At 34.5% G+C, this 23,958-nt stretch overlaps 1 long non-coding RNA gene across 2 annotated transcripts in view; it reads left to right on the forward strand.

The window, feature by feature from the left end:
- LOC104910148 overlaps positions 1–22,128 on the forward strand; it is a 33,138-nt gene extending 11,010 nt beyond the window's left edge. The window contains exons 1-3 of one of the 2 annotated variants that reach the window (XR_792836.2): positions 4,170–4,364; positions 17,654–17,728; positions 19,352–22,128. This is a non-coding gene — a long non-coding RNA (uncharacterized LOC104910148). Of the gene's footprint in view, positions 1–4,169; positions 4,365–17,653; positions 17,729–19,351 lie in introns of those variants that run through there. The other variant, XR_002113054.1, reaches the window with a different exon arrangement.
- The last annotated feature ends 1,830 nt before the right edge of the window (positions 22,129–23,958 follow it).

Consider the following 23,958-nt stretch of genomic DNA (forward strand, 5'->3'; position numbering starts at 1 on the left):
CCTGGAATAGCTGCCCAGGGAGGTCGTGGAGTCGCTGTCCCTGGAAGTGTTCAAGAGGCGTCTGGATGAGGAGCTGTGAGATATGGTTTAGTAGCTTGTCGTAGCAGTGGTAATGAGAAGACGGTTGGACTAGATGATCTTATAGGTCTTTTCCAATCTTGTGATTCTATGATTCTATGTTCATTTTATGCAATAAATTTGGTAGCAGATAGGATGAGCAATAAACAAACTGCATGCATGAGTAAAGAAAACATAATTTCATTGAGAATTCACCCCAAAATATACCACAAATGTATACCTGCAGACATGCAAATAGCACGTGTTTGTATGCAGGCAAGGCAGTAACACAGAAGTCTTGATTTGCCTGCACTATTATATTGTCTACATATCCAGAAACTTACTAGGCATATTTTATAAATGCTTTTTGTGTATACTTGATTATTTTTACCAACTGTATTACAAATATAGGAAAAAAAATCCTGAGTCCAGATGTACATCCATTGCTTAATGAGCTCTAAAAATAAAACTTTTTGAGAGGGCTTTAGGACATTGTGGATTTCTCTGGGACTTTTTGCCCTGCATATTATATCAAATTTGTCTCTTCTCTTTCCATCTCAGTCCTATGAAAAGTCAGTATGTTAGTTTGCAGGCTTGTATTTTGTTTGATTGTAAGCTTCTGTGGGGAATGATTCTATAGGAAAAAGTGTGATCTCAGGTTTCAGGTCTTTGATAGCACTGCCTCTTGTCATGCTTCAGCCTGATTTGACCTAGTTCTGGGACAAGGGGGTGAAAGGACCCACAGAAAGTAGTAGGGGAAAGGGATAAAGTAAGGGGGTGGGCTGGAGGAAGGATAACAGCAGCAATGAGCTAAGGAAAATCTTGGTTTACTAAATACAGTAGCAGAATGTGAGAAAACACAATATAATACAGTATGATAGGAACTGAAGCTAACAAATCAAATAAAATGAGAAAGAAAGAATTTCGGAAACCCAAGTCCTTACTCTAATGCTGTAGGTGAAGCTACCAGGGAGCAAAGAGAGAAGTCTTGTGACTTCTGGTCAATTTTATTTTTCCTTCCAAATGGAAAACGGAAACAGAAAAATGAAGTATTTTTCTTCTCTTCTGAGACCAACAGACTGGAAGTACTGACAATCCACAGAACTGCAGTATTAACTCTTGAACTCTCAGTGCACTGCATGATGTTATGATGTAGAATAGAATACTAATGAAAAACCATCAAACCATGATACCTCTGCATTACAGCTGCATTGTATAGCGCAGAGATACCCATTGTAACTCTAAAAAAATTTGGTCTAGACAGCAGGGAGTCTCATTAAAGCAGATTTTTACCTAGAGAAAATATCTCTGTGAACAGCTGTACGTCATTATTGGGATTCCATCAAGATCTGCCAGTTCTCTATTCTAAGGAACTTCTGGAGCTTCTGTGTATTTAAGGTCTACTGAGAGGAGTTCATAGCTGGATAAATTTTGATGTAATACTAGATGAATCTTTTGTGGCTCTCCTCCATTCTTTCTTGTCTCCTTTGACACAGTACCTATCAGCTACTCGTGGTTTCATGCAAAGTATCTGCTGTGAATTCATAGAAGATAGTGCCATGGTCTGCTGATATTTAAGAAAGCTATGAAGTGTATATAGGATGGACAAATATTAAATTTGTATTAAACAGAATACTGTTCTCACTGATCTTCCATTCCAAATTTTTCAAAACACGTTCTGTTTCATTGTGAAGGAGATGAAAGTTGTAGTCTATTAAATGATTTCTTTTTCTCTTCCTCTCAGAATTTCCCTTTGTCTCTGTCAAGCACTAAAAGATTATATGCGAGGAAAAAAAGAAAAAAAATAGCAACATATGAGGGCTGCTCCAAAAGTAGTGCCTCTCATTTGATTATGTTGGCTCACAACATCAGATGTGAATGTTGATGGTACAGTAATAGAGGTTGAACCTTCCCATCAATATTCCGTTCTGTTTTGTTGCTGTGTGACAGATGGCAGCAAACAGACAGTCTGACAAAATGGTGTCTGTCATGACATGGAAGTGAGCATGAAGTGGAGATGCTGAATTCCTCCATGTGGAAAAAATGGCACCCACTGACATACAGTGATGCTTGCTAAATGTTTATGGAGACCAATCAGTGAGGCAATGAGTGGTGTGTTTCAGCAGTGATGACAGCTACAGTGAGTTACCTCCAAAGTTGCAGATTTTCATGATCGCAGCATGCAGGCTCCTGTTTATCACAGGTGAAAATGCATAACTAATGGTGATGTCTATGTTGAATAACAGCATTTTGTAGCTGAGAATTTGCTCTATCAAACACTATTATTGTATTCTTTGTATCTGTTCATAGTTTCCAAGGAAGTAAATAGAAGGTATTACTTTCTGAGTAACCTGTATGTTGGTTCACCTAATAGTTACATTAGTGAAGAGGCAGTGTAAAATGTGGCATTAAGCTGTTTTAGTGTGTGTGTGAAACTTTGCCTTTCTTGTTGTCATGGATATTTTCAAAGAGAATTTCAAAATTGTTGTAATCTGTAAGTCTTTCAACATTAAATTGCTGTTTCAGGAGTATATTGTAACCATAATCAGGTTCTTTGCAAGCAGATTATTTGGAGTTTTAAGTAGCTACTGTTCATATAAACTCAGTTAATAAATTTGTAGTTTAGCATAAGAAAGAATGTAACTGTGAGCACAATTCGTATCCTGTTTGTTGGTGTAGGTTCAAACAGGCAGAAGAGCTCATGTTGCTACTCCACTATGGATATTTACTGCTTCATATAGTGAACATTTCAGTAACCATTAATTTCAAGTGTTGCTCAGATTTGGTGAGCTGTTAAGTTTATTGTCTGGACAGTATCAGTGGTGCTAGTTAAAATGTACACTATAAAATTCTTTAACATAAAGAAGAAAATTATCATGGTTTCTTGGCTTGATTTTGTTTTGTTTGTAAGCAAATAAATTCCTATGCATTGAAAAAAATTATTAAAAAAAAAAGACGAAATGACTTTGGGGCATATATCAAATATGCATATATTAAAATGTAGATATATAGCCATTGGGATTTTGAAAAGATACCTACCCGCCTCAGTGACAAATTACATTTATCTTTAAACAGAGGACTAGATTTTATTCATGGCCATATTTCAAACAGAATATGTGATTATGTATAATTTTCTGCCTCAGATGTGTGTCCCTCACATCATTAATATTACAGCTGCAGTTCTTTTTTTTTGACAAGATTGTAAGTAAAACTTAAAAAGCAGCAGAGACCAATCACATTTTTAACTATTTAATTTAGAGTAGCTTTGGTTATTTTGGAGGGTTTTTGTAAGTAAACTGAAATTCCAGATGCTGTTGTTTGCTGTTAGATATGTAAGCTGTCATAATGAGTAGCAAGTATTTCTTGGCCATCTAACTTCAGCATGAGATACTGCAATATATATGAACAATTAACACTTCATTTCCTACTGTAGTCTGATAAATACAAATGGGTTCACTTTGTCTCTCTTGATCTTGCACGATCTAAGAGTCTGAATTCTGCAATGCATATTTCACCTCCAGGGATGGGGCATCCACAACCTCTCTGAGCAGCCTGTTCCAGCACCTCACTACTGTCACAGTAAAAAACTTCCCCCTGACATTCCTCAACTTAAAACCATTTCCCCTTGTCCTGCTGTTATCTACCCTTGTAAAGAGTTGATTCCCCTCCTGTTTTAGGCTCCCTATATGTACTGAAAAGCTGCAGTATTTTAAATATAGGAAGCAGGCAGTGATAAAGAAAAGTTGAAAGCTTCCACTAGTCACCAGCTGCCAACTAGGCTTAAATCCATTCAAAGTGACCCTTTGGGTACAGCCATCAAGTCAGTTTTGTACCCAGTGTACTGCTTCTCCAGAAGGTTTTACGAAAGAGTTGTGATCTGCAAAATTTGGATGGAATAAGAATCAAAATTGTTTGAAATAGAAATAGTGCATCTAGAAATGGTGCTTCTTCTGTCTTAATAAAAGTTGTGTCTCCAGAAACTTTTCAACCAGCCATAAGTTTGGACATCAAGTACCTCTGAAATTCATTTGTATACTCATCTAGAAATATTTCACTTTTTTCTTTCCTATAAAAGATTCTTTGTAAATATTTTTGTTGCAGAAATGCTAAGTCATGACCTGAAGCAGTGATTGAGCACCTGGTGGGAAGGCTGGGCCAACCTAGGTGTGCTCAGCTGCATGCAGTGTGCCTGAGTGACCGGAAGGGATAGAATCAGGATCTACCCCTTCCCAAATATCATTTAAGGGCTGGCAGAGGAAGTGAGGATGTTTTGTTGAAGATTCCTGTCTAACTGAGGTCTTCCAAGGGTAAGCAGCTTTTTTTCTTTTGTTTCTGTCTACAGCTGCTGCGTTCAGTATATCCTCACTTTCTCCAACACTGGAATTTGCTGTTCTGCTTTCATTGCTATGCATTCCATTGCATTATAGCATTATAATTTTGCATCTTCAATTATTATATATACTCTTAGCTCCCGTTTGCATATTTTTATTAATGTTTTTAATATTGTAGTAAGAAAGATTGTGTGATGTCTTACATATTTATAAAATACACTTTTTCCTCTACAAAATACATTATGCCCTAAGTAAAGCATGTAACAATTTTTATCAATCCAAGTACCCGTGATACCTAAAAGATGTCCACGTAAAATATAGTAACACAAGAAAAGGGGGGAAGGATAGTAAGAAGACTGATACACTATATGTTCTTTGGCTTTTTCTGCTTTGATAACTGGATATGGTCTTAAAAAAAAAAAAATAAGAGGTAAGCCAGCACTGAAAACTAAGTAAAAATAAAAGAGCTAAAGAGGAGGAAAAAAGAAAGAGAAATGAAAGTTTATGCAGCTTATTAGTTCAAGGAAGCTCATTCATTTGAGAAGATAAGTGTTTCTGGAGGAAGAAGACTCCTAGAAAATCAAGTAAATGTCAGTGTCAGAAGAAATCTAAGCACTGGGATTTGGAAGTTATTTAAATCCTTCAGAAATATCTAGATTTGTGTTTGATATAGGAATAAAAGGGGAAGCAGGAGAATACAAACGTAGAATAGAAGAGGATGTTTCTTTATCAGTGAAACAAATTATCTATGCATACACAGAAAAATTATCTGGTTTTAGAAATGCACATATAAGTAACTTAGTCATGGAGTTGGTATTCCTCACATGTATGGGGAGATATGGTGAAGTAATTTTTTTTTGTTTTCCAGTGAAGGGTTTAGTTAAGAGTCCCTTCCACACTGTTTGAGACTGACTTAATTAGAGGACACATGCCAGCATCTATACCTCTGATGAAGAATGATTAAATGCTTTTGAGCGAGACTGAGTGGATCAGGCTTTGCTTTGAGGTATTGTTTACTGCAAGTGATTTAATTAGGAAGTCACTAAATGAGAGCTGAAAACACAAGATATATAGACATGTGTCTTGAAACTATCTGGTTTGTTTTTTTAAAAAATAGATATTTTAAATCCTGTTTCAGTTTGAAAGCTAGTTCCATTTATGCTAGTCAGTTCCAGATGACATGTATAGAAGTTAGCAGTATATAAATAACACTGTCAAAAATAAACTTTGTGCAGTGTGAAGGTTTGTAAATTCCAGAAACCTGTAGTTCATGTAGTTACAAATTACTCATTCATTATGAAACTCTTTGCTTGGGAAACTTCCACTGAATTTTCAGTAATTTATTTCATAAAAGTTATAGTTATGTGCTACTGGAACTATATAAAAAAAAAAAAAACCTCTCAGAAACAGTAAATTCACTTGTTTTCTTCTAGTGGAATGAGGATGTTCATGGAAGCAACCAGAAAAACTGTGTTTGTATTTAATACTTCTTCCTTTCTCTAGTATCACCATCCAGTTAAATGAGACTTGATAGATTCAGGATTCAGTAAACATTATGTGAAGCAAAAATATCTTCTTACATGAAAGTACTTCCAGATGCAACATCTAGTGTCATTCACTAGGAATTAATTATTGTTAATTCATCAACTTTATATACTTATTATATCATAATTTTCACCTTTTTTTAAACAACAATTGTGAAGCCTTCATCTTCCTATTACTGGTCTTTAAAGACATCAGTGTAAACCAGAAGATAAATATTTGTGCCATCAGTTCATTATTGAATTATCGTAGCCTGTGATAGCTACAAGTATATTAATTTTATAAGAATACTTATCTGTAATTATGAATTATCTGATACAGTGACTAGGGGGGAAACTTTCTTTTCTTTGAGTGAAAATGTAGTTCTTTCTATTTTCTTTGCATAAGAGTGTTTATTTTGTAATGGCTGTATATTGTGTTCAAGTTCTCTGTAGATCAATTTGCGTCAGTTAGACTGAACTTATGAATAGATATATAATCAATGAATATACAGATGTTATAATTAAGAAATATCCAGGAAAGTTAGGCTAAGTAAGATTATTGCAACAGGGAGATAACAAATGGAAAATGCTTACTAATGTTGTAGGCTTGAAATATGAAATATTCTCCACAAGGAGTGATCTCCAAGGAAGAGATCCTTCCTCAGTCAGCACTTAAATGGGATCTAGGAGAGGTGGAACCAGGTTACACCCCTTCCAGTAGCACAGGTGAATTACCTTCATCTGTGCTCCCATGGCTGATTCACTGCTTGCCTCAGGTGGTCAATTAGAGGTTCAGGCTGTGATTCAGCAGTTCCCATACAACAGATAAGTTAGTCAAAACTTCTTTTCCTTATTCATTGAGTGTATGTAAGAGTGTAATCTTTGTTGGGTAGCTGTATGATCTAATGGCTAGTGTAAGTAAAGCTCTCACTCAGATCTACATTAGAATGTAGATGATTATCTGCAGAATCTGAAACATATTGTTAGTTAAATAAAAAAAAAAAGACCTGACCTTTCCACAGTGATTGGAACATTAGTTCATTGCCAATATGTATAACTCTCCCAAAGGATTCAATCTGACAGCCTAATTTGGTAAGACTCAAAACAGGTGCATTTGATTAGAGAAAATATTTTGTTGTGTATCAGCCAAACAGTGACTTTCACCTCTTTCTGAGGGTGATTTAATGTCATCTACTTCAAAAGCCCTTGATTGTTACTATTTTCTGACTCTTGTTTCTGCTGAAGTTTACTTCATTGCTATGTACGCTTTATAATCTGAAGCACTGAAAGTGCAGATGGGAGAAACTGAGGCTGGATTCTTACAATCATGCAGAGGAGCACTTTTAACCTAGGTATGGTGTCGTCATTTTCAGTGGAATTACTCAGGAAGTAAAGAAAAGTGAAGAATAAGTGTAATTTGAGTCATTTGTCTGACTATGATTTTTCCCTCAGAACACTGTTCTACCTTGAAATATAATGGAAAAAGTAATTGTCTGCTACTGAAGTAAAGAGTGTATCATAAAGTCCTCCTGCTAGAATGTAGCATGTCTTTCCTAATGTTACTTTGCATTATCTGTAAACAGTAGTGCAGATCAGATCACATATCAGTTATTTGATTGTCATTGTTAAATGATCCTTTTAAAATGTATTGAGAAGCATGGTACAGTCTGAAAAGTAACCAAATGAGGGGCACACTGGCTTATTTTTTCCATAGTAACATGATTTGCTCCAGGGGGCACTACAACATGTTTCTATATATTCTGACAAGCTGATCCTTACACTGTTGAGAAAATACATTATCACACCCCACCTCTACATCAATTGTAAGATTCGCATACCTGTTCATAGCAGGTCCTGTTATTTGCTCTTCTATTGTTCTGCTTAGCTATGCCTTCTGAGACCCTACATTTCCCATTTTTTTCTAAAGCTTATCCTTTGCAGATCAGGTGAGCCTTAACAGAGGAGGCTTATTACACTATTCAAGGTTAGGAAAATAATTGCAATATCAATTACTAAAAGAAAAAGGAATACAGTTTTTATTTAAGCAGTTCGTGGGAGGGAAAAGAAGATATGTTGATTGTTATGTTTATATGTTACGTTTACTTACAGGTGACTTGGGAAGAAAATTAGGTGTGTGCTATTTTTGCTCTGTTATGAAACATAACCAAGATTAGAAAGTTTGATGTTTGTCTTTAAATAAATGTTACTCATGTTCACATGAAAGATTCAAAATAAAATTTACCTGTTTTTTAATGAAACACTTTGTAGACAACCTGGTTGACACCTTTGAGTAGCAGGCAGCTTATTTCAGTGGCAAATATTATGTAACCAATGAATTAAGGAAAATAAGTTAGTTAAAAGTTATGTGCCTTCATGGGGTGTTGAATTGGCAGCTGCAGATTTAACCTTGCTAAGTCAGGTTCTTGCTCTCAATAACAGATGCTTTTCCACAGACTTAGACAATCAGTGCAGAGATCGGGTCTCCTGTTTTTCCAAATAACATTGTTAGCTTCCCTATCTTTGCAATGTAAGACAAAGGACTAAGATGGCAAACCACAAATTAATGAAGAAGCAGTGGATTGGTGAACAGAATTGTAGCTGATGAGACCACCAACCAGAGCCAGCCAAATGTCCTGCATCCTAAACCAAGCCCAAGAAAATAACATGATGACCTTCATTGGAAAGACTATTGAGAATAAGCATGTATAAAAGAGCTGAGACTACCTTTGGATTCTTTTTTTAATATTACGTCATAGTAGCTAGAGTGGAACTCAAGATACAGAAAAAGCCGGGAAGTTTATGCCTAGTCACAGTTCCCAGGATGGCTGAAGCTGGAAGGGACCTCTAGAAGCCATCTAGTCCAACCTCTACTAATGCAGAGCCATGTAAATTATGTTGCCTAGGAACATTTCTAGGAAGCTTCTGAAGTTTTTCATGGAGGAGTCTCCACGACCTCCCTGGGTAGCCTGTTTAGTTGTTCTGTCTCCTGCATAGTAAAGTAGCATTTCCAGGTGTTCAAATGGAGCCTCCTATGTTCTAGTTGGGCCCACTGTCTCTTATCCTGACATTGGGCACTGTTGAAAACAGCCTGGCTCCATCCTCTTTGCACCTTTCCTTCAGTAATTGATACACTCTGCCTTTAAGTATTTATAAGATCCTCCCGGAGCTCTCTCTTCTCCAGGCCAAGCATTTCCAGCTCTTTTCCATCAGAAAGATATTCCAGTTCCTTAATTATCTGTGTGGATGTATACCAGGTTGTGTATCAACAATAGAAAAATCATGATGTAAGTTATTTATCAGGAAAAAAATACTTCATATTTGTAGCATAATGAATAAAATTTCATATGCTAGTCATTAAAAACATAGTATTAATCTTATTTTCATAAGAAATTGGGAGAGAAAAACACCACTATATATTTAAGACTGTTTATCTATTGTTTTTAAGATGTTTGTACAGCCTTACAAAAATCTATTCCTAAAGGTCAAAAGTTATCTAAAAAAATCTAAGTGAGTCCTGAAGTTTAAGCTTCTGGTTTGATACCACAAACAACATAATTTAGTGACCGAGGAAGAGTTCAAAAATAAAATGTTGTGAGTAGATGATCTTTCAGTGTTTTACAGCCAGCTTTAAAAATGGTCTATATTTTGTGTAACAATTTACATGCTGGCTTTTCAGCTAACTTAAAAGCCTTTCAGTTGATTTTTAGTGTCTTGAAATCTATATCTCCATTATTTTCCATCTACAACATTTGTAGATCAGAAGCAATAATGGTACCATCACCATGATTTATGAGGCAATAATAATGATTCCAGTGATGTTAAAATGAAATTATGTAATAAATGGAAGGTTATATATCCAGGATTGTAATTCTATCCATTATTTTCCTTATCCTGATTGAAAGAATATCTTTTTGTGAGCACGTGTTTAGAAACTGCTCTCATGAAGGGGAAAGTAAAGAAAAGATTATCGTGTCTTAAATCCTTGAAGACTTTCATTTTCTCTAGTGTTGTCACAAAATTCTAAGTAACAAGTAATAAGCAAGTAACAACTTGCAATAGCTGGAAGCTGTCACTGCTGCAAGGATCCCTGTTATGTTTTTTTGGAACTATTTCTTACTATGCCATCTGGATGCTTTTAGTACAAACTACTACAAAATCACGTGAGATTCAATTTGTAACAGATATTCTTTTCTGTGAGTAGGAAATTTTCTGCAATGTTTCTGTAGTACTTTTTGCCTCCATGCAGAAGAACTCTTCAGTTCTTACTAATATAGAAATAAATGGGTCTGCCATCTTTTGGAAGCTCAGTTCTTCACCTGTACTTTCTTCAAGTATGTTATAAACATACTTAGTAATAGATAAGATGTCTATGACAGAATGCCACACTGTGGTTTTAACATATATCCAATGAGAACACCAGTAGTGTATAGCAACAAAAATCTTGTCTGACATGGGCATTGTCATTAGCTTGCTCTATGATTAAGTATGAGAAACATGCTACATTGTTCTGAGAATTTCTCTAGTAAGTTCATCTAACTTAGCATATTTCATTTTGAAAGAACTCAAGTACCAAATCTTCAAAAAAAAAAAAAATTAGTGTAAGAAATTTATGCATAAATTTTTGATTATATGTCAAAAGAATAGCCATGTACATTTACCTCCTGGTATAGTGTAATTCACCTTCTTTTCTAATAAATCATATTCACAAAGAAGGGTGAGGGAAGTCGGTAATGCAGTTTAATATCTCTTAAACAATAGGCATAATATTGACCCTAGAGAAACCAGTAATCCAATGTGAGGGGGGGAAAAAAAAAGAAAAATGTCTCATGTTCTCTGCAGTACAAGCAAAAGCTTAGGACAGTCCTTAACAAAGAATGGCATAAGCTGAATTCGCAGTATTTTATTATTTGTTGTCTACTTACTTATATTGTTAAGAAACATCTTACGTAGGAAAAAATGAAAGAATAAGAAATCTGATGTTCTTCCTGCACTTTTTGTGACTATGCATGCATGACAATCACCTCATAAATCCTTCTAGAATTTAACAATGGCTAACAGATGCGCTATGTCTCTTTATGTAAGAGACCCAAATAGAAATAAAGAGAGACCTTATAAATAAATAGAAAACAGGTTCTGTGAGACAGGGAATTTGAGAACGTTCCTAGATGCAAGTGAATTGAAAACATGATGGCAATACTACATCTCAGTATTATGTTTGATAGAAATATTACTGTCCTTCTGTAAATTCTGAAATCGATTAATTATCCAAACCATAGCATTGTGTCTCCTGTGCTGCAGGGAGGCTCATCAATCCATATAATATGTGTGTGCATTAAGCAGTGCTTGATAATTCATATCCTCTTTTCTCTCAGGTACTCTGAAGATCAGTTGGGAGGTGCGGATGGTTCTGGGAGGCAAAACAATTTGAGTTGCTGTGTTTACACAGTAAAGTAGGGACTCTAAATTTAATACAGAAATTTACTTTTAACAGCTTTATATACTATTAACTTTGTAATCACAGTAGTCTGCTGTTTGTCACAGCTTGACAATTGAACTTGAGAAATGTTCAAGTGTTCAGGCAAAGAGCTTACTTCACAAGTCTAGAAGACCATTAGCAAGCTCATGATAGACTGCAATCACCCACCTGTGTGATAGAAATGTGTATATTGGACTGGACAACCTACCCAATTCTCTGCTATTTCAAGGGAAAACAATGCACAATAGGAAAGAAACAATCTCAACCTTGAGTATCAGATTTTATACTCCTAGCTATTACCATTAAGCAATGCAGCTTTTGACTTACATTTAATAATACTAAGAATAATACCAATTCTCAACTAGTTGCTCGGTAATAGTCAAAAATTAATTCTAGTGTCAGAAATTACCTAGAACAGAAGAGAGAGCAAAACAGAGAACAACCTATATGACTATATAAATCAATGCTTCATGCTTGATTTGTATGTGCTATTTTGGTCCATTTATCTTAGAAAGGGTGTAGTTGAACTGTGGAAGGTTGAAGTTAGTGGATAAGTTACAAGGTACAAAAAGGCTTCTGTATGTGAAATGACTAAAGCAGGATTAGTTTGAAAACAAGCTGACTCCAAAGAGGCAGAAGTGGCAAAGATCTCCAGCACTGTCAGGGATATGGAGAGAATAGAGAAAGATCACTTTCTCCATTGTTTTAGTGAGAGGGGAATACAGCACCAAATAAAGCAAGTAAGAGCTAGGTCTGGAACAACAAAATGAAATGGGTATATTCTCCATGCAGTGGGTAATTAAGCCATGAAACTTCTTCCTACAGAATATTGCAGATACTGACAATTAGCAGTTTCAAGTGGAGATTGGGCTAACTCCTAGAAGAAAAATCCTTTGTTAATTACTAAATACTAGTTTCATTCTTTCTAATTTCAAAACCCTATACATCAGCCATAATGATTGCTACAGTATAGAAAACATTTTGTATTCAATAGGCAAGAAACTTTTTCCAAATTTAAAGAAAAAATTAAAAATGGAAGAAGAATTTAATTATTATTTCATTTCTTAGCGTCTGTTCCAGCAGCAGCTATCTCTGAGAAATAACAGGGTGTATGTATAAAGAATGCATGTCTGTAATATAGAGTACACAGCTAAACAAAACCACCCAGTCTCTAATTAAAAGAGCAAACATTTGCGAGAGAGATGCAGACATACTGTCAGGTTATATCTCTCTTCACTTCTTCAACTTCAAATATGCCCTCATATTTTGTACTAATCAAGAAAGCAGGATTCTCACTGCATTTCTTTCTTTCTCTCCTGAGTATTCCTCATCATTTGTATTGATGGCCCTAGATATGTTATCGTGCAGTCTCAAACAAATTGTCTCATTTTACTTGAAGTAACAAAGACAATTTGAACTAGACGGAAATTGAATCAATGGATTACTAGGGCAGTTCTTGTCAATGTTCATATTTTCTGTTTCATCCCTCCTCTCTGGAGGGAAGAATGTGACTGGCTATTATTCCATTAGTGATCTTTCCTATGAGACTAATAAGATGACATCAAACCAAAAAGGTATTGTTTTCTGTCTGTGTAGTCTGGCAACAGCTTCAGTGTTTTAATGCAAGTCACACGGTCTTCATTTTGGAATGTGGGATGCCTCTGTGATGTAATGTTTGTCTTCACTTATAGCTGCCTTCCTTTTAGAGTTATGGCAGATTATATTAAATATAAAGCACTTAAATTGTTTTATAACTACGCTATCGCTATCAGAGACATACCAAAAATACCAGCAAATATAGACATATTTATATATTGGTATAAAATATAAACTTTCAGGCTGTCTAAATATTCTGATTACAAGTGAAGGATTCATCATTCATGCATAGAGCTAACACTAAGGCAAATTTAATTGTTACCACTTGTTAAGTTTTGAGTTATATTCCTCCCTAAACATAAAATGGTTAAGCTTCTTTTTTTGTCTATTTTCTTCTGTTTGGCTGTCTCCCAAATCCATACCTTATTCTACTTCTTTCAAAAGAATTAACTGCAATAAGAGCTCTTAGATTTGTCAGTAAAACTTCCCATACAGTTTAACAAGCTACTTATTACAAATCTTCTTTAAGAAAATCTTGTATAAAATTACATAGCTTGCTTCTGAATTTATAATGCTGAATTCACATTGTTTCACAGGTTTATAGGAGTTAATAATAAAAATATCTGGAGTAAGCTTTTTAAGGAACAGCCATGTCATTTTGTCTGAAGATAAAGTTGCAGTTTAGAGATCATCTGTCTACAGAAACATCTCCTCTGATCAAACAGCTGGAGGTAATCCTGAGTTAAAGGAAGTCTCTTGCTAAGCATCTTATGAAAAGTATTCATATGCTTGCATAGCTAATCCAAAGAAACATCTTCAAAAAGACATGACAACACAACACATAGGCTGTAACTTGTAAAAATGTCCTTAAATCATTCTGGCATGAATAATAAATTTAGCTGAATATACGGTTGTCTTTTCTATAGGATTAGCAGGTTCATTTGAAGGGTTTAATTTAAAGGGTTCATATAAATATCCCCCCAGGCCTGGCATTAATGCACGAGTTACTCTTTAAGTCATCTTTTCAAATTACCAGTGAGAGCAAAAATAGATTTTTCTTCCTCTGTATAAAACCTTTCCACAAATGACATAAAGCCTACATGCAACAAGGAGTAGGACTAGGACTAGATCTAATGAAGAACTTAAGCACCTACAATGCAGGGGTGACTGTCTTAGTGGTTAGCACCTGTTCACAAGAAAAATGAACTGCGGAAGGATCTTTGTATCATATAACATGCACAGCCTAAAAATGACTTTTCAAGAAGACATTACATAGGAAAAAAGATGGATAAGAGTAAAATGTCGGAATTGGAGAATGTCATAATGTAGTCTTCTTTTATTCATCATTTTTAGAAATCTTTTTCTTTCTTCTGCTGAAAAATGTTAGAAGTTTTTAGTAGATTTTTTTTTAACCTAACATAGAATAGCTCAGTGTATTTTCTATAAATATTTTTTTAATTATGATTTCCTCCTGAGGACTTTATCCCTGTATTATTTCTTTTCCGGATGGTTCAAAATGTCTATGGAAACCTTAGATAAGCAAACATAATTGTATGTCTGTCACATTATTTTTTTTTAATATTAAACTTTGCAGTAGAATCTTTGTTCCAAATTAGATCTGCATACTAATTTTCTGAGTTATACAGAAGTTTCTTTTGTACTTAGAGAGCTTTTTCTTTCTCAAGATTGACTCTGTTCTTTTTCATAGAAAAGTTGGATTTGTATTTGTGATAATTTGACCATTTCAGTTAAAAACTTTGCTCCTTAAGGAAAGTCTCACAATAAGCCTTTAGCAAGACCTGAGTTTGTAGTTGCATATTTACTTATTTACTTATTTATTTTGTATTTACTGTTTGCCTGTGCTATTCTATCAGAATATTCACTTCTAAATCACATCCAGATTCCTTTATGTGTTTAAGTAGTCATTTAATATGCAGCTGTATCTTAGGCCACTACTAATCTCATAGCTTTGCTTCTTAGATGTTTTCATTATAATCTTGCTCAGTTTGCTGATTTTAATAGTCAGTAAATTTACAGAAGTAATAAATCAGGAAGTCCAAATTGATGAATGACAGACTGGTCCAACAATTTGAAAGGAAAACGGACGTTTTCAACTTGCCTAGTTTATGCTGGATGCCTTTTTTATTGATGGAATGCCATCATCTCTGAAATGATGCTACTAAATTGAAATGTTAGTACAGTCTCTGGAGGATTAATAGAAATATAAATAATGGCTTGTTTTTTGTTTTTATTCCCTCTACATAATGAGATTTCAGTTACAGGAAAGCAATTTTAAAAATCTACACAGTGTTGAAAACACAAACATAGTAGTGTGAAGTGAGAAAAAAATATAAACAGGAGAAGTGGTTCAATATGTAAAAAGCTTTGTCTTCACATAAAAGGAACCTTGTATACTGTTAAGTGATTGGCATATGTAAATCAAAAAGGATACAGAGGATTTTAGGTAAAAGTCTTCCAAGTTACAATGGTCTGAATGTTTATTAAAAGTAGGCCATGAGAATATTTTTATAGGGGTGTTTGGTACTATTGTAATATACTGAATATACTGGAGAATTTACTCAGCTTTTGATACTATGCCCATCAGTATCCTATCTGATGATTACATGTGGTTTCTAAGTGTGGTTATTTAATTAGGAGGTTCAGTTCCAAAAATGTTTACAGTTTTCCAATGAGTTTCCAGGCTGATAAACAATAACTTTTCAAACACCTATGTTATGGAGTTAATATGTATTCTTGGTATATATATAAATATTTTTTATATTGGTGTAAATGCTGAAAAAAGTAGCTATATATCTTTGCTATAGGAATTTGTGACCAATTTCTTTGCATATTTGTATTAATTAAAGCAAAAGTCGTCAATGTTTTGGTGTTTGGCTTTGTTTTCCCCCAGTTCAAATTCTTGTTAATTTTGTGATTGCATTAAAAATATCTAAATATGATATTCTTCCCTCTGCTCTCTTACGAAATCAGTTAGTGAACTTTTATGCTTAGGAGTGAAACTGGTTTACAAAATCATAACTACTTTGAATAGAAGCAATTTTTTTTTTTTTTGTAATATTGTGCTTTATCATAAGAATCTGAAGTAATGATTTCTAAACAGGAAAAAAAAAACCACAGAACTGAACAAAATCCCTTAATTTAAAGAAACAGGTCATCTGGTAAAGGAATAAAGGCATCATCATTATATAATCATTTATGAAATGGTAGTGCAAATTCGTTGTCCAATATATTCAGCACCAAGTCTGTTTTCCATATTATTACTTTCAGAAATATTTAAAAATGAAAATATTTAAGAGTAATATTTCTGTTCTATTATATTTGAGAAAAAGTTTCTAATCGTGCAGAATTGAATCCTCCACAAAGCGAGTGTTTCCGTGTTTCAGGATATGCCATAACTTTTTAGATGTAGCATTCTGTCATTATCTTCTTGGAAACACTGGTGTTGGGTTAAACATATGATGGATGAGCAGACAGTCAACAGAGCAGACAGGACTATGTGGGTGTCAGAGAGCATGAGAATGTATGACAGTCTTCAAACTGGAATACATGCTATTCTTCTTATAGTCTCATGAAAGCTGAAAACAAATCATTCTTTACAGGGGATCGCTGGATTCACATACCACTAACTGTTACTTTTCATTGACTCAACACTTTTGTGGATAGCTGTTATATCTATTTAGTCTCATGAACTTGAAATCTGCTACATTATATGAGCTGAGTTGTATTTGTTCTCGCTCTTCATACTCCCACTTTTTTTTTATCATGAGGAGCTGTCATTACAATGTTAAAAAGCATTTAATCCCTCCTTTGGAGAAATAATAAGTTAATTTAAAACAAAGAAATTTATCCAAACACCCATATCTTCTGCGTGCTCTTGAAATAATCTTTCTTTTTAAAGTGATGCTTAATGATAATATTTAATATAAATTGATTACTAATAAGTAAAAAATGATCACATTAACAACACATTTGACTCTGTTAGGGGTACATAATATGGGTGTTGTTATCTTTGCATCATTGGTTATCAAAAATGATGTCTATTTTTTTCCATAGTGCCTGGGGCATGGCACTATGTTCATCAGTATGGTAAGAGTGGTCAGGCAACTGTTTAATCTTTGACTTAATACAGATATTCTATATTTAAATGCCTCAGAATCAATTATATGTGGTTGGTTGTTTTTTTGTTTTTTTTTTTTTGTCCTACTCGTATGTACAGTAACCTCAGTGATATCATACAGTAGTTACAGAAAAATCTGAACATGAATATACTGAATGAAGAATACATCACTGACAATTTGAAAGTCAGCAACATTTTACCCTTAGGAAAAACAAACAAACAAACAAAAAACAACCCAACTCTTGAGAAGTTTTCCAAACAGAAATTTAAAGAAATATTTTTTAAAATAGTAAGTATTATAAGATAAACAAATTCTATTAAATTAGGCTGAGTTCTCTAGTGGTCTGACATACCACCCAAGGAAATGCATTTTCCTATTTCAAATTCCTGTTCTGAATTGTTAATGAGGGAAGACAAGCTCTTGGTTTAGATAAAGCAGATCACCCAGGTTAACACAATATATATATTATTTACTGTAACAAATATGTCTACTCCTGTCACCCACCTCTAAAATAAACCTTTCTTTTTATAGGTTACAATGAAGAACAGTTTCAGGAAAGAAACAAACACCAAAAACACTAGAAATCCAACCAGCAATAGAAAGCAGGTCAGTACATTTGTACATGACTTTGAGGTAAAATGAGTATGAATATCTTCATAGAGAGCCATGTAAACCAACAACACTAGCATGAGAAGTAGTAAGTACTATATCTCCCCATATTCTTCCTTTACGATCCCAAGAATTCTTGTTAGTGTAGCTTTCCTGTCATCAATCACCTTTCTTACTTCCCTATTCTCTGGTAATCAAACTTTTCATGTCTTTCATATTACAGTTGTTGGCCTTTATACTTGCTTCCTATAGTGTTTGTCACTAATTAAGCTTTGAATGTCTGTCACATCAAGTGTATTACATAATTTCAGAAATAATTTATCCATATGAATGGCTGTATGAAATGAACATGAGAAAAGTGTAGAATTTTTGCAGATAGGGAATGTTTCCCATATTTGACAAAGATTTATTTGCTCTGATTCTTTTTTCAGAAAGAGTGATACTAATTAAATTCTTTTTTCCACATGCTGTGATTCATATTGACATTCTGTACACAAATCACTCATTTTGCATGTTGTGTTGCCTTTGCTCAGTCTATTAAATATTAATGTAGCAAGTTTTTTGTTGTTGTTACAAATCATTGGAATGCCTGTAGTCAGTGCTTTTGGGAATGTTTGCAAAAGAAATGAAGCACGCACAAAAAATACCTTCTGCCACTGTTCCACATTTCTGTTCATGGTATGATAAGCAGCTTGTTCTTGATTCTGCTCTGTTACTCAGCAGATGAACTACAGATCAAACTATGTAAGCATTATTACAAAAGAAGTATGCATGTCAAATGCCATAAGATTTATCATCCAGATATAAATGAGAAAGTATCATAAGAAAAATACCATTTAAGAAAAACTATTCTTTTCAGAATTGTCCCATTGTGTATAATAAATATTATTTGCTCCCTAAATTCAAGAGTAATTTGTGGAGGATGTAAAGGATTTTCAGTGTCTACTAGGAATGTGATAGTTGCATAAGGCAAATGTCAGAAAACTGCATATGCTGTTTCAGTGCTGCATATAACGGATGCTCAGCATTTTGAAAAGCAGGATTCTATTCTCTTCTTCTCTGACACCACACCATTAGCTGGATTAGTGCTTCCTACTGTCCTTCAGTCAATTACACTTCCGCAGAGGCCTTGTAGAATGTCCAAATAGCGTTAGTTAGCCAGATTGCCTTTCTAGGGTGATATCGAAGTACAGAGAATGGAGAATTACCAGTGTTTTGCAGACAGATTGCCACATCCCTCTGAGCTTATTATAAATGTACTTGGAAAAAGAATATTTTAAATTAAAAAAAAACTTGCTGAAGATGTTCAAAATCCAAGTTGTTTAAAGGAATAGCTCAACTTCTCTGCTTTGCTCTAAGCACAGGGTTTGCAGGGAAAGATGCAATTCGGCAGACACAGTTCTATCAAATGATTTGCACTGTAGACGAGGAAGAAGAAAGTTATCTGCAGCTGCAGGCTGACAGTCTGCAAAGACAGCCCTAGTTACCCCAGCATGTTTGTACTGCAGTATGTGCTGACTGAAGGAAATGAGAAAAACTGATAAAAGAACATAATATGAATTTATTTGCTATTTTGAATCCAGTAATTTAAGTAGTAATTTGGCATGCTTGGTTTTATAGGAATTTGCAGTAAGAGCATTCACTGTGTTCCATGATGGGATCCCAACCAAGCCAGAGCACTGAAGTAGAACTTGGCGTTTTCCTTATTCTAAAGGCACCAAGAGACACCAGAGAGCTTTTTATATTTAATGACATTTTACTACAAAACAGTGTGCATAATGTAACTTTTTAGTTAAAGAAAAATTGGTTTTGCTGTGTAGGTACAGGTTCTGAATATTATTTCACTCCTCTACTTTGGCCCTGTAATCAGAGAAGTAGCTTTCAAACTTGCTCTCATTTGTAAAGTGTTAAGGGCTTCCTAGGTTTTAGGTTTGGCTCAGGGCTGCTCTCCTGCCACCTTAGGAAATTTGTCTTTCACAATGGTGCTCTCCTTGCCTGTCTGGGGTCAAATATCACCCACTGTTCCCCAGGAAAGATGCAGTCTCCTTCCACCAACTAGTAGCTGTACCCGACCCAGTGTGCAGCAGCAAGAGCATAGCAGAGGCAGCCCTTATCCTTGCTTTTAGTCAAATACAACTTGAAGTTGGATGCAGGTCCATCAGGTGATTGATTATCTAGATTAAAAGAGGCAAGCAAGACATTTGAACTAGCTAGGCATGCAGGTACTAGCCCACCTGCCAGTTAACTGATGTGTGGTGAGCCTAAAAAAGCAAAAATAGGGCAAGCTTAAAATTTACACAACATTTTGAATTGGAGTTACTTCCAGTCCATATCCTTTGTCAGCCAATGATATCACACTATCTAGAGAATTTCCTGCTGGGAAATTTTTTAATTTCATGCAGAAATTTGAGCATGAGGTGGCACAAAGAACAGCTTTTCCTAACAAAAGTGCATTGTTGAAATCATTTAAAAATGAAAGTTCCCATACATGCATCATGGTATGTTTGTTTCACATACAACTAATTCAGTCTTGATGTTCAAGGAATAACTTGCTCATGGCTAAAGGAGTCTGTCAGACTACTTCTATTGGCAGCTTTCAGATGTCCCCATCACTGGAAAAAACTTAGTAACTTAGTTTTTGAGATCACCTTTTTTTGTGTATGTTAGAACTTACAGTGGCAAACAAAATTGAAGTATTTGTGTATGGATAATGGTTTTAATGTTTCAGCCTTGATAGTTAATCTGAAAGAAAACCAGATGACATGCATAATACTCATAAAATGATATGCTTGTACACCAGTTCTTTCTAGAGTGAGTTTGTTCAGTTCTGAAATATACTTTAAGTTAGACTGAAACAAAAGACCTTTTTTGTGCTCCTTTGTCTCTCATTCCTAAAAGCAGCATTTTGAAAGAAACAAACGTGAAATGGTCTTTCAAATTGCAGTCATGCCTCACTGATTTTTGTGCTCAAAACTGCGTTCCCTTGTACTGCATCTGGCCTTTACTGTGGATGTCTGCTTTTGCTCCTGCAGACAGTATCAGCCAGGCAGAATAATGTTCCATTTTATAATCTGCAAATGTTGGAACACAATGCTATATATTCCATAATTGAAATTGTTGCCATGTCCTGTGTATCTTGCAACATTTTTGTACATGCAGTCATTGTTATCCATTTTCTGTAAAATATTATCCACAGAGGTTTAGAAATTTTCATTATGTTTGCTGTAAATGTCAGGTAAATAATATTTTATGTCTTCTTTTAAGTTTAAGTATCTTGCAACTAACGGAAAACACTTTGTAGACCACTTGCTAAATGAGTCTGTAGCAGACAAATAGTACAGATGATTCATTTTTATATGGAGTGATGATATTAAGAGTTACAAGCTAATGTATCTTTAGCTAATGCTTCTTCTTTTGTCTTTGGCACATGAAACATTATTTCATGCATATTTTTCAATCTGTAAAGCACCTCAATGTGTATTTGGACTGAGTTAATTTCTGCTGAGTAAGTGAAATGCAGCCTTCTACGTACAAGTTTCTTGAAAGGCAATGAAGATATATTGTAAATTAAAAATTTGGAGATGAAAAACACTTAGGTTTATGATTTTTCCCCCATTCATCAATCCAAGAGCTTTACAGGTAGGCTATTTTTTCAGAAGAGAAAAATAGTACTAGATAACTGAGAATGGCCATTAGATGTACAATCTCAGGAGAGATACAGCAATATGTTTTTCTTTTCTGGAGTAGATAGTCAGAGTCAATCAGATGTAAGACAAGTCTCGCTCACTTTTGCAAGCTAAATTGCTATACAAATGACCTATGAAATGTCCCTGTGAAGATTTTGCATCATAGCAGGGCTAAAGCATTCAGGTTTTGATTCTACTGTAATTTCTCCTTTCCTGAGCTCTGAAACAATTTAAACTTTCTCTTGCTATGCTCTTTGTGATACTGGCATTTGTTAAATGAACTACTGCTATTTGATGAATGATAAAATCCTTCCTTATTTTCAGTTTTTATAATTGCCAATAGAGTATTTCAAATATGTTATGTACAAGTGGGGACAGTGCTGGGAAAGGCAATTGCATGTATGAATATGGTTTCAAAAGCTAAGAAAAAAAAAGTATAATGTAACATGAGACAACCAGCTTGAAATCAAGGTTCACAAATTCCAACAGGGGCATTCGACTCCTATGCAGATCTCCCTTTTCTCTCTCTCTCTCTCTCACACACGCAATTCAGATAGGAGCATAGAACTCTTATATAGGTCTTCCTCTTGTCTTGTATCCTTTTCTATTTATTTGACATCTGATTAGTTTTGCAACAAAAATTGTACTATGTAGACTGAATCTTGTTAAAAATCCCATCCTACTTAGGAACAGTAGATAAATAAATTTCATTTTGAGAACTATATTGTTAAGATTTTTTATTTTAATTTTGTAAGAATTTTCACTTCACAAGAAAATACGAGTGTATTTTCATGGAATGGATGTTTAAAATGCTATTGAATAGAAGAAAGCAATAAATGCTGGAAACATTTTCTTTTCACAAAAGATACAAGGATATGTCAGTTAATACACACACACACACACACACACACACACACACATACATACATGTATATATATATATATATATATATTTTTTCCTTCGGCCAGTTTGTTGGTTAGGGCACTTATTATGGATATATTCAGTTTCCTCTTGTGCTGGAATTTTACAGATTTAAAATCTAAAGACTTCATTTCTATATGTTCTGGTCTGGTAGAAGAGCTCCAGGGTTCTTCATTCAATTTATGTAAAATAATTAAGATATTCCCATAGGAGAAATGACAATACCTCCTCGTTTTATCCAAAGACATTCCTCTGTGAAGCAAGACTTCAGGTCCTGCTATAGATGTTTGTTTGTTCATAGAATATGGAATGTCACAAATACAGATTTTTCAAAATCTTCTCTTTAGCCAAAATGGCTGTCAGTCCTCAGAATATGGCCTCAATATGGCAGTAGAAAATGAATTAAGTTGTTTCATATCCCAAAATATAGCCCTAATGTCTTGATTCAAAGGAAATAACCTTAATACAACTTTACTAACACTTGTCCCTTTTCATCCAGATAGGTCATAGATTTTACATTTACAATCAAAATTGTCAATACATTTACTTATTATTACTATTATGATTGCTGTTATTTTGCTTACTGAAAATGTGCCCTGCTCTGATTTTAATGGCATTGTATCTTCTTAGCACAGAATTTTCCGGCAAATCAGTTTAATCCTGTAAATCCTAAAATAGGCTGAGGAAAGGGCCTATTTAAGAACAAAAATGCACTGCTGTGTTAGCACTATTGAGGTAAGGCTACTTCAGGTAGAGCAAATAAGCTCCCTAGGGCAGCTAAGAATACAAGAGTTATAAAATATTTTTCAAACACTCTTGAAGAGGTTTCAAAGAGGTTTCGAACATCTTTTCATTTCCCAGCTGCCACCCTATGTCAAAAACTTTAATTTTGCTTGAGGGTGATATGAAATTTGGCACCAAATGACCTTATCAAATTTTATCAAAAGGAAAAGCAATACAACTGGATTCCCTCAAGTAATGTCTTTGAAGCATTTTTAATATAATGTTCAACCAAGGATTTTTGTATCACTTTCTATTAGCACAATTTTAGCTGGGGCCATCTCAAATTGGTGTTAGAACACTTTCATCTACTCCAGCTCAAGCATTCACTTGTTCACTTAACGTCATGTTTCATTTAAAAAAAAAAAAAAAAAAATCCTTAGAAACACATATGTAGAACATTTCTGCTCTTTGTACACCTTTCTTTTTCAGACCCAGCTGAAAACAGACTGGTGAATACATGAAGGTGATACGCTACAAATTGTTATCTCAGCTTGCAGATATTGTACTCTATCTTGTGCAAAAGTTGGAAAACTACTACCACAGCATCCCTGCCATGAACAGATTCTCCATTTGCTCAAAGCATTCAGTTCAGGCTCTGAATCTTCATTTCTCTTTTACCTGAGGATGCAGAATGGCTGAGATGGAAGAATTTGTTTTTTCATATAACTGCTAAACCAACATGATGTATGCAATATTTAAAAACATGTGTCCTAGCTGATTTATAAAATTGCCGACTACTCTGCATTTGTCCCTTATCTTCTACAAATTGTTTCATGTATCCATCTGGACTTTAAACTTCAGTGTCATTTACTGGATTGCAAAACACTAATTAATCA

Source organism: Meleagris gallopavo, chromosome 3 (assembly GCF_000146605.3).
Source record: "Meleagris gallopavo isolate NT-WF06-2002-E0010 breed Aviagen turkey brand Nicholas breeding stock chromosome 3, Turkey_5.1, whole genome shotgun sequence".
Taxonomy (NCBI): domain Eukaryota; kingdom Metazoa; phylum Chordata; class Aves; order Galliformes; family Phasianidae; genus Meleagris; species Meleagris gallopavo.